Here is a 10,777-nt window from a genome sequence, read left to right as displayed (position 1 = left end):
GTATTTTGTTCCTACCTTTCCATATGTTGGTGCTTGGTGAGCCTCCACAATTCTTATGGGTTCATGCATTATGTTATTGATTTCCCCCATAAAATATAGCAAGACTGCGGGGCCTAATGCATGAGCTCTACCTGTAAAGCATGAACACTATGAATATAAATTATGTAGAAACTGAGTCAAGTCACTGAGCTAGAGATTCAATAAAATGCTGTTACAGTCATTTTGTACGGTGTCTTTGCTTTTAAAGGATTATGGCTGTGGTGCTTTAGAATAAATATTAAAGAAAGACTCTTCAGTATGAAAGATGTCCTAAGGAATAATAATTTCAATCTTAGTAATTACATTACATTACAGCTAAGAATCAAAGTATCTGCTACCGTATTCATACATAATGACAGTGCACAATCACACAGGGAGACAAGCGACGATCATTAGCATTTAGCACAGTTAGCCATTTAACTGCAAGCATCTAGTTATTTAAATGAATCATTTTCTTTAACTCTACAACACTCTACTTACACTTATTGTGGGTTTTGTGTTCATTATCAGCTGTTGCCCTCCTGTCTGTCTGCCACTCATCTACAGGTGACAGATTTCCTCTGACAATAACAGTTTGTTATAACCTATAACAAAAGCAAATTAAAATGCCATGTTCTTCTCACTACAATCTTTAGTTTTCGTCATCATTTGTGTGATCTTGGCCACTGGAACATTTGTTTATTTGCAGCTATCAGCTGTAATTCCGAAAGCCTAAACCTCCAAAGCCTGTCATGGACTAACAGGGCTTCACTCTCCTTGCAGAATATCAACAGAAACGCTGTCTTTGACAGCCATTTCAGGCTGACGGACTCAAGGGGTTCAAAGGGGTCACGCTGTAGAGCCTTCAGGACCAACTCCAGGTCCCAAGGCAGAGCTGCAGGAGGGGAAAAAGGACAGCTTGTGCACAAGTCTGCAAAGGCGAGGGAAGGCAAGGCTTCCCTGCCTGTTGATGTAAGCTAATGCAATTGTGCTGTCCGTCCTTCGCAGGATCACCTGGTGGCTACCCTGCTCTTCTGTCCAGGCACGTACTAGCCAATCATCAGGAGCATTTTGAATTCTGAGTCCATCATGCTGCAGGGACTAAGCATGCACCCAGTGAAGGTGCGACGGGCAAGCAAGATCCCGTAGGGGATAACACAGAATTCAAAGATCTTAGAAACAGCCTGTGGCCCTCCCAGATGGGAATCTGAAAGGTATCCCTGAGGTCTATGGTGGCAAACTAATCTCCTGCCTGGATCACCGGCCTCACCCTGGGAATTGTTAACGTTTTGAATTTCAGGGGCTGGAGAAACCTGAAGGCTCAGTAGGTTCAGTCTCCCATCCTTTTTGAGGATGAGAAAATAGCCCGCTGATACCCTGGCTCTACCTTCCTGACTGCTGTTGCTGATCTTGCCAGCGACAGCAACAGCGACAGATCTTGGGGGGGTCTGAGCAGAATGAAGCCGGTGACCCTGAGTTCACCCAGGGGTGCATGCCCAGGGCTGCCCAGACCAAGCGAGGGGCTGAGGAGATGCGGTAGTTCTTGCTGATATCACGAGGAAGGCGGTGGCTTCAAGGATCCTCGGTCCACGCCCTTCCCTCACGCCAGCCTGCCTAGAGTCTTCCAAAGAGGACCTCAGATTCTCAGGGTGTTGCAGAGGACATTCAGCCTAAGCCGTTGATGACCCTAGGCCCATCCCAGTGGTGGCCAAAGGTACACCTCCCGAGCACAACGGTGGGTCTCCTGAGGTTGTCACAGCAAGGCACTGGCCTGGCACAGGCCAATCATATCTGATGGCTCCACAAGCAGCATCATTAGACAGCCTGGATTGAGACAACCACAAGTGGCGCCACACCAACCAGAGGGCCACAGCCTTGCCAAGGATTCTTCACCCGCGTTACCACCCTGGCAAGGCTGTGGCTTCACTGCAGTGGGTGTATGTATATATGCTAATGTTACCCACTTTGGTATATTTTAACAAGCGTAACTTTGACACTAAGACATTATGACAATACAAAAAGACTGACAGTAACAGATTGTGTCTGAAACTGGAGCAGAGCTGTGGAAAAGGTATTCAGAACCTTTGTTTCGGTAGAATTTGCTATACAACTGTGAAAAAATACTCCATTACAAGTAACAATGCAATGCACTGATCATTTTGTTCTCAAATCTTAATATGTAAAGTAATTAGTAGCCTAATTACAGCTGTCAGATAAATATAAAGGAGCAGAAAGTACAATAGGCTACTTCCCTCTGAAATGTAGTGTAGAATAAGTACATAGGATATCGTTATCACAAACAAGCTGGTTGGTTGCTCTCCACAGCAGTCAGCAGCTTCTCACACAGGTGAAGTGATAGGTGTCAGCTGGTTCAAACCGGTTGGTGAAAGCCCCCCTGAAGAAGTGTTGTAAGATTACATCAGGTAGCCAAAGATCCTTCCACCCAACCCCGGCTCCTAAATGTCATCGTCTTTCAAACCCCCACAATGACATCATCATTGCTATTTATTTATTTATTTGCACACTGCGCAACATCATTCAGCTACTTGTCAGATCCATATGATACACACACAGCAAATATTCCATAACACAAACCTAATAGGACAGATTGATGACTATAAAAGCAAAAACATATTAGGTGTAATGTCAAAATGAGGGCGTTGAGTAAAGTCACGTGACTGCTGCACTGCTGTTGTTGTTGACACAATGCCAGGTAGCTGCTGTGTATCTGCGTCTATCTAAAGCTGTTCTGACCGCCATCTCCACATGGGCTGTTCGAGGCCTATTACTTTGTCGTATCAGCCACTGGCACCTGTGCAACATGAGAGAGCCACATAATCTCACTGTGGATTACCTGTCCTGCATCACCAGGGAGCAGTCAGACCCCCTGCAAAAAGACAGACCTTTCAGTGAAGACAGTTGTTTATTTCTTCAAGAACCACTGGCTGCATTCCCCTTACTAGTCCACACACAAGAGCATGGTTTAAAAGTTCTTGGCCATGGGATTTTAGCTGATAGAGTCTGGCTAAAAATGAGAGAATAGAGAAGTCAAACAGCTTCAAGGTGAAGTGGGATTAGTGAACAGCTCTTCATACCTCTCCACCTCGCCTCATTTATCTGCAAATTATGCTCCCAGGCTAAGCCTCTGACAGGGGCCACATAAAACGGACGTTGTCCTCGAAAAGTTGCAATACTTGAATTTGTCATTTCTTAGCAATTTTATACCATCACACTTCTGTCTCTTCTCCTCTCACATGATGTTTCTTAGTGCATATGTAAAACCAGGTTCAAACAAACGAGCAATAGTAATTCAGGCAGACATAAATGATGACAAATATGTGCCACAGCTGTGGCGTTGGCACATATTTAGTCTGCTTTTGCCCCAGGCTCTGCTGAAGGGGGAAACAGCTTAGAGGAATCACTAGTGTGCCTACGTGATATTCACCTCAAATCATGTGGGCTCCAGTAACTATCAATATGTCCAAACACACTCTCCATTTCTCCTGCTCATGTTTTTGCCAAAATGCGGTTTATTCATCTGCGTCTTTTGCAGTTGCTCATGCATGACCCCATCAAGCAGGTCAATTCAATGTGGAGGTTTTTAGGTTTTGTAACCATGGCGACTGCAACGCCTGCTGATGCATCAGCCAGTCGCTGCCATTAACTTGACTACATTTTGTTTTAATTTGTTTCCTTTTCGCCTTTATTTCCAAAGCAGGAATACACTCATCAGCCTTACCGCAGGGATTGGGTTAACTGCAGCGGATTATGAGAGATCACTGCCCCACACCATCAAACTCAAGATCCCGACTAGTGATGAGAACGCTGGTTCTTTTAAGTTACCCAATTTGTGTCGTTTGCGATTTCAGTGTGAATGGGCTAACGTTGTTTGGCTCAGTGGGTGTGCTTTGTGCAACTGGGTTAGCCCGCTGAGCAGAGGCTTTCACTCGTTCTCCATTCAGCTCAGTGTGCAAAGGAAAAACTGCTCTTTAACAGATGACAAACCTTGAGCAGAGACGGGCTCGGAGTGGGCGGCCATCTGCCTCGACTGCTTAGACAGAGGCAGCAACAACAATATGACCACAATCAGTGTATGAATGGGTGAATGATGGCATGTAGTGTGAAAGCGCTTTGAGTGGTCTAGAAAAGCGCTGGACAAGTACAAGTTTACAATTTGCCATTTACCACAGATCCCCTCGCGCTTGCCGCTGGCTGGCCCTCACCGTGCACATTTCCTCGTGTGCACTGCGACCAGCTCGGTTTGGAAAGGCTCGCGGGGAAGATGATTAGCGGCCATGAGCATAGCAGCACCCCCGGACCTCGCTGCTTCCTGGGGCTGTGGACTTAGTGCTATTGCACCCTCTCGCCCTGCGGGCACCAGATTTATGCATTTAATTTAAAATACAACATTTCCTTTGAGATCCACCCACAATCGCCTCAGAGAATCCTGTCAGAAAAACTTACATCAGCCAAGAAAATGGTCAAATAAGATTTTGTGTTGCTGTGGTGGTATAAATGTTATTTAGCTATTGAGCTGTGACCGCAACGAAAGTACCGTTTTTGAAAGGCTAAATTCCAAATATGGATTAAAGCTAAACAATAAACATCTTGTGAAATTTGGAAATGATTATGTCTGTCTTCAACCTCTTCCTGACAGCTCCCTCACTGGTCTGCTGTGGCTCACAGGCAGGCTAAAAGCATGTTATAGTTGCCATATAAAAGTTTCAAGTGTCATTGTATCAAGTAATAAATATGTCATAAACATGTCATAGTATAGTATGTGAGGAAAATGTCATAACAATTGACATAGTATCGTATGTCACACAAATGTCATAGTAAAATATGTCCTAAAGATGTCACCGTATGGTTAAAAATAAGTCAATATGTCATAAAACCTGCCATAAGAAGGTCATAGTATAGTTTGCCAAAAAAATCATTATGCATACTACAAGATGATATTTTTAAAGAAGTAACAGAAAATCTGAGAATGATATGTCAAATAAATAGCAGATAAAAATGTCATAGATAAGTATGCCATAGGAAAAAAGTTATAGTATAGTATGCTTATGAAATGTCATAAAATGTCAGCACAAATCATATTATAGTATGTCATTAAAATATCATGGTAAAGTATGCCATATCGTTAAAAATATCCGAGAATATTATGCAATAAAAAAGTCATAAAAATCTCATTGTGGTTATATTTTTTAATTATATCCATAAATTTACCCCAAATACGTATTGAAACATTTTCTGATTCATTTTTCAAAACATAATTCAACTATCTTCTCTTTTTTAACACGGGCGTGATGAAAAAATAAACTTCAGAAAATGAATTTATAGATTACTACTAACAGGAAAACGTGTGTCTGCGTGTTGCTAATCCTAAATATTGTGCTTTAATGGGGATGAAAAGAAACGAAGGCACAATGCTGCCTTGCTGCCGCTGACATCTTGACAAAGCTCTGCTGGACGGTTCCACTGTTGTGTCGGTGCGTTACAGTTGTACTGCTGTGATGTTCTAAAATACTATTTTTTGAGCTGCAGCTTGTGCTATGAAATGCTTTGACCGAGTGAAGCCATTCCTGCAATTCTTAATGTAACCTTGCACGGCAGCTGGATTCTCCAGATATCATTTGAATACTGACTTGATACAAATGATTCTTTCTCTGTGAAAACAGAATATTGCAGCTGAAGAAGCACACAGCCGGAGTGTCCCGTCCCCCTCCATCAAACTCTCTGGCTCGGTGGCAGAAGTTGTCCATCCATTAGGACATCTTCTCATTTGTCGCAGCTCGTTTCCCCCACAATCAAACCCCATTAGCCACGTAATGGGCCTCTGCATGAACTTAATGTATATACAGTACAGCAGCACTCAGCAGATGGTCAGAAAAATGCTCCGACCCCAGTTAGCTTTTTCTCTGAGACGTAAAACCACAGTGTAAAAGTATACATTGATAGCTTTAAAATGTATAATATTGTCAGACATTGATTTTTCTTCAACGCTTATTGATTCTTCTCATTTTATTATAAGTACAGTTCTCAATGATTCCCAAAACATGAATCCTATTGTGTTTCTGTATTTTGTGTCTCTCCAGCTGTTGCAAATAGAGCTCCTTGAGGAGTCAACACATGACACTGTGTGGTCTAAAGATAGCATGTGGTCATCCTTGTATCTTGAAAGGAGGATCCTTCCTTGAAATTGAGAAACACAAACGTGAGATCAAAATCTTCTCATCTCACTCCCAGAAAGGAAGCGGATAATTACTGTTTGAGATATTTTTTGTGATGATGAATAAACCGTTCAATATTCAAAACTTAGCAAACTTTGTGTCTGGCTGTGGACTATAAGAACAGAAAGCAGGTATCTGTGCTCTTCAGGGACAATCAGAGCAATGAGAAATCCTTGGAATCAAATTTGGTACAAAGACTTTTAGCCTCACTAACGGTGAGGGAAGCCTCACCAGGGCTCGGCCTGGCGGAGCCGTGGCCAGTGATCCGTCTGCCTCGAGTCACCGTCCTGTAACCAATCCTTCACTTCTTCTATTGATCCTTCTAGTTCCTCCCATGTTGCTCCAGTGGGGCTGTTTGGTTGATGGAACAACCTTGACATCATCATCGGGCTGTGCATTTCCAGGCTAATATTTTGTCACCTGCTTGTAAACATGGTAGACGGCAGACGCAAACAGTTCTGTTTTACGTTGATTTTGTGTCAAAATTCTTCTGATGCTGAGCAGCAGTGTCCTCTGTACCTGCAGAGAAGGTAATGACCCGACACAAGGTAACATGAGTCATGTGTCTGTGTTCGTTATGTCTCCTATCAGTAGCTATTGATGTAGTACAGTACATCATATTTAGTTTCTACTGTGACCAAAAGACTGTGAAATAATAAAAGAGCTGATGACCTAAAAGCTTGTATTTCTTTCACTGGGGGGGAATTGCTTTCACACCTGCTGTGAAGTGCATGATGTTGGGGTTATCAGTTCTCATCTTGACCATTCTGAGGCTTCGGATGAGCAAACTGCACCAACCTGAACGTGGTGAAAGTTTTAACGTAGCCTACTTAAGCTATTTGGCTCGTTATGCACGTTAACTTTGACGCAACACACAAACAGCGATCTCCTAAAAACGCCCTGTTTATTTGATCCACCCATCCATTTTTAAGAGTGGGGTTAGCTCTGCTAATCCTATGTTTTGGTTTTCATTTTACCGATGGACTGTAAACATATCTAAGATCATGAGAGGACTCTTCTTAACTTCATCTGGCAACAGTTGGCCTTTTCTGTTGTGTTGCACAACACAACAGGGCAATCACAGATACTGTATGCCCTTATGAAAAGATCCAATATTACTGCTCAGTTTGTTCAAAGCTCTCAGGAATAATCTAATTCCCACCCTACATGCTGTGTGACATTTGTCTTCACTGGATAGGAAATGTCTTGTGTGACTGTGGTGCACGCCTACCTGTCCCCTCATGTGAGAGAGTCTAGTATTACAGATCCAGAAAGGAAAGGTCACCGTCGTATAACAATACATAGAAGGGAGTGGAGAGCCTGGCTACTCACTGTGTCCCTACATACATCAACTCCACTGAGCAGAAAATTAAAATGGAAATTTAGGCCTTGAACGGAGCCGGGGGTCCCATTAACCTGTGCTGTGTGATTTATGGCAGGTGATTACATCACCTGCATGCTAGCTGAACCGCTGAGCTCATTCAGTGCTCCCACTCATAACATCCATTTGAAAATAGTGTTAAGAATATACTTTGATCCTCTCTTTATTGATTATTGGTCGTAGACTGAATCATTATTCATCATTAGGCAAATTTACTGTGGGTCAAAATGCTGTATATTGATTATTGTGAAACAAACTTCATTCTGATGTTCCATGAATATGGTTTTATTTTATATTTGTCACTGTTGTCATCCTGGATTTAATTGGTGAGGTTGTTTAGTGGATAATGGGGCATTATCTACAAATACAGTTTGCAAATATAACAAAAACAAGGATTTTATTCAACTCGTATCAGGCCGAACTTTAGTGGATCATAAAGTATCAGGTATGGAATTAATCTGCAGATTCTCCAGTTCAAAATAAGACCAAACATTTCTTTTTTGAGCCACAACAAGAGCCAAAAACCAGCAGATCCGCTGGTGACATTTTGTGAACCAACCTCAGGCTGCTGTAAAATAACAACAGAGCCCCCGTGGTTCTGTGCACATTAAACAACTTCTTCTGAGAATCAACAGACGCACTGAAAACATTTCACACAGCTCCACAAAGAATTATGAATCACTTAAAACGTCTGGCCCCACTTCTAACTCCCATAGGGTTGTTCTTTCTGATCCCAGCCTGTGCTTCACAGGTTCACCACAGGTGCAAAACAGGTGCGCCGACGGACCTTGGCCACAAAATTACCAAAAGTGTGTTTGGCACACTCGCAACGCACTGGACAGAGCGCCACTGAGTGAGATCTGTCAGCATCACTGGGTTCACAGGTTCAGAGCCTGTGGTGTCCTCTTGACCGCACAGAGCAGCAACTAACCGTCCACTTGTGGAGGTTAAGAGATAAAAACACACTGAGTACTGACAGCTCAGCTGAGGACAGACAGGGTGGACATCTGAAACATGATGCATCCTTAATAACATGAATTAAACACCACAAAGGCAGTGGTAATCACCACCCAGCCTGACCCGCCGGACCAAACGCCACTGAAAGCCGAGTCGAGAGGGAGGAGAACCGAGATGGAGGCTAAACTAACCCAGCTAGGACCTACGGCTATTCACATAAGCTGTGTCCCAATCCAGCGGCTGCATCCTTCAGAGGACCCGGCCTTCGTGGTCCATGTCGGCCGTTGTGTATTTTTCTTTATAAAGTCTAGATGTCTTTACCAGACAAAGGTAAATCAACATTTAATAACAACATTAACACAAGTTGCCTCAAAGTCTCACTTAACAGTTATTCAAAGATTGTTCATTTTACTCACTCGATCTACTTTTGATAGTTAGGTGAAGGGTTAGGGTACCAGATGGTATGGTAAAAATGACTAACGTCAAGAAAAGTCTCCAAGTCTCTTTTACTCAGGTATCGATGGCTGTGACACAGGAAGCAACATCCAGGATCTCCTAGACAACAGAGAAGATGTGTTCACTCTGGACCAGATGAGAAGGATGGAGGACCACAGGACCAGATGAGAAGGATGGAGGACCACAGGACCAGATGAGAAGGATGGAGGACCACAGGACCAGATGGAGAGCGGCGGTCTCCTTTCTTTCAGTGGGCTGAGTAAGTAATCCCTCACTAAGACTACAGAAGTATCAGTAATAAGATTGGAGGCCAGATTCAACACAACAATGTAAAGGTCGTATAGTTGAGTTAAAAGTTTTCATCTCTTGTGTTTGTGTCTCACAGGGCAGGACTCCTCTGTGCTTTTGTCTCACTCCTGGGGCAGCTGAGAGTGGACGTCAACCAACCCATCATCCCAGGAAGACCCAGACCCATCACAGACCACTGAACCACTCTCAGCACCCCAGTGAGTCAGAGACCCAGTGAGTATGATTACGTCCTCCCTGCTTCTTCTCACGTCTCTGTCTGCTTCTTCTGTGCTGGTGGGTTTGGGAAGCTCCTCACACACACAGGAAGCTGTCAGCAGCTCTTTGCATCTGCTCACAAACCAAGAAGGAGACAGACGGTTCAGGATGAACGAGAAATAATCATTCTAAAAGCTTGAAGGTATTTATAGAACACAGTATGTTCACGTAAACTGTATGTACTGTATGTATACTGCTTATTTACTGAGTAGCACAATAAAAAGCAATGTATGACAAACTTTCTAAATATGTCTTTATATTAGAAACAATATCATGATATTTCTGATAAAATTCAAAAATCTGACAATGTATGACAATTCATATACAATAAATTTTGTGCAAGTGATAATTTAATATCTTTTTGATTTTCATTTGACTCAAAGGCATTACTGTTAGTACTGTTAAGTATTGATAATCACAATGTTGCATGTTGATATGAATAAAATGGGGAAAGCTTTAGATTACGGCAACGTGCAGTATAATTCTTCCCAATTGAATTCAAATGAAATCATAAATAATTGAAATCTTTACTGATTGTTAACCAGTACAGAACGTAATGATACATACTGTACATGTAGGTGCAAGGGAAGAAGATGTGACGTTAATGAATAAGGGGAAACAATGTGGGAACTTAATGCATTATTATTATGATAGGCACAGATGATAACAAAATAACTTCGAGGTACATTTGTGTTTTTACTTTGCAACAAGCAGAGGTAGAGGTAAAAGAGTACTGTCAGGTACATACTGTTGGCCTAAATAGATCATTGAACAATTTGAGTCATTGCACAATATCAAAATGAAATCAATATGAGAAAATGGTACACAGAACGTGAAAATAAATCAAAAAGATGGATCGAGATTTATATTTTGTTGTATCCATGTTTTTATGTAGCATATATGCATTTGCTGCTATATTAGCGTTCAAAATATGAACTACAGCTCCTTAAAGTTATCAGTTATACATTTGTTTTTCTCTGCAGCATCCATAAATGTTGCAAATGTGAGTCTTAATTAAATAAATAGATCAGTTAGTGAATCATTACATTCAGATAATTCCAGTCGTGATTAGCAATTCATTCATCATGTTAATTATGTTAATTATTTAAGCTATTTGTTTATTCATTTAATTTAGCTCTCTTTAAATTGATCGCAAGAGCCAACACGT

The sequence above is a fragment of the Anarhichas minor genome, unplaced genomic scaffold, assembly GCF_050575085.1.
Source record: "Anarhichas minor isolate MPS153535 unplaced genomic scaffold, ASM5057508v1 ptg000018l, whole genome shotgun sequence".
In the NCBI taxonomy this organism is placed as follows: Eukaryota; Metazoa; Chordata; class Actinopteri; order Perciformes; family Anarhichadidae; genus Anarhichas; species Anarhichas minor.
Note: the sequence above shows the minus strand (reverse complement) of the source record.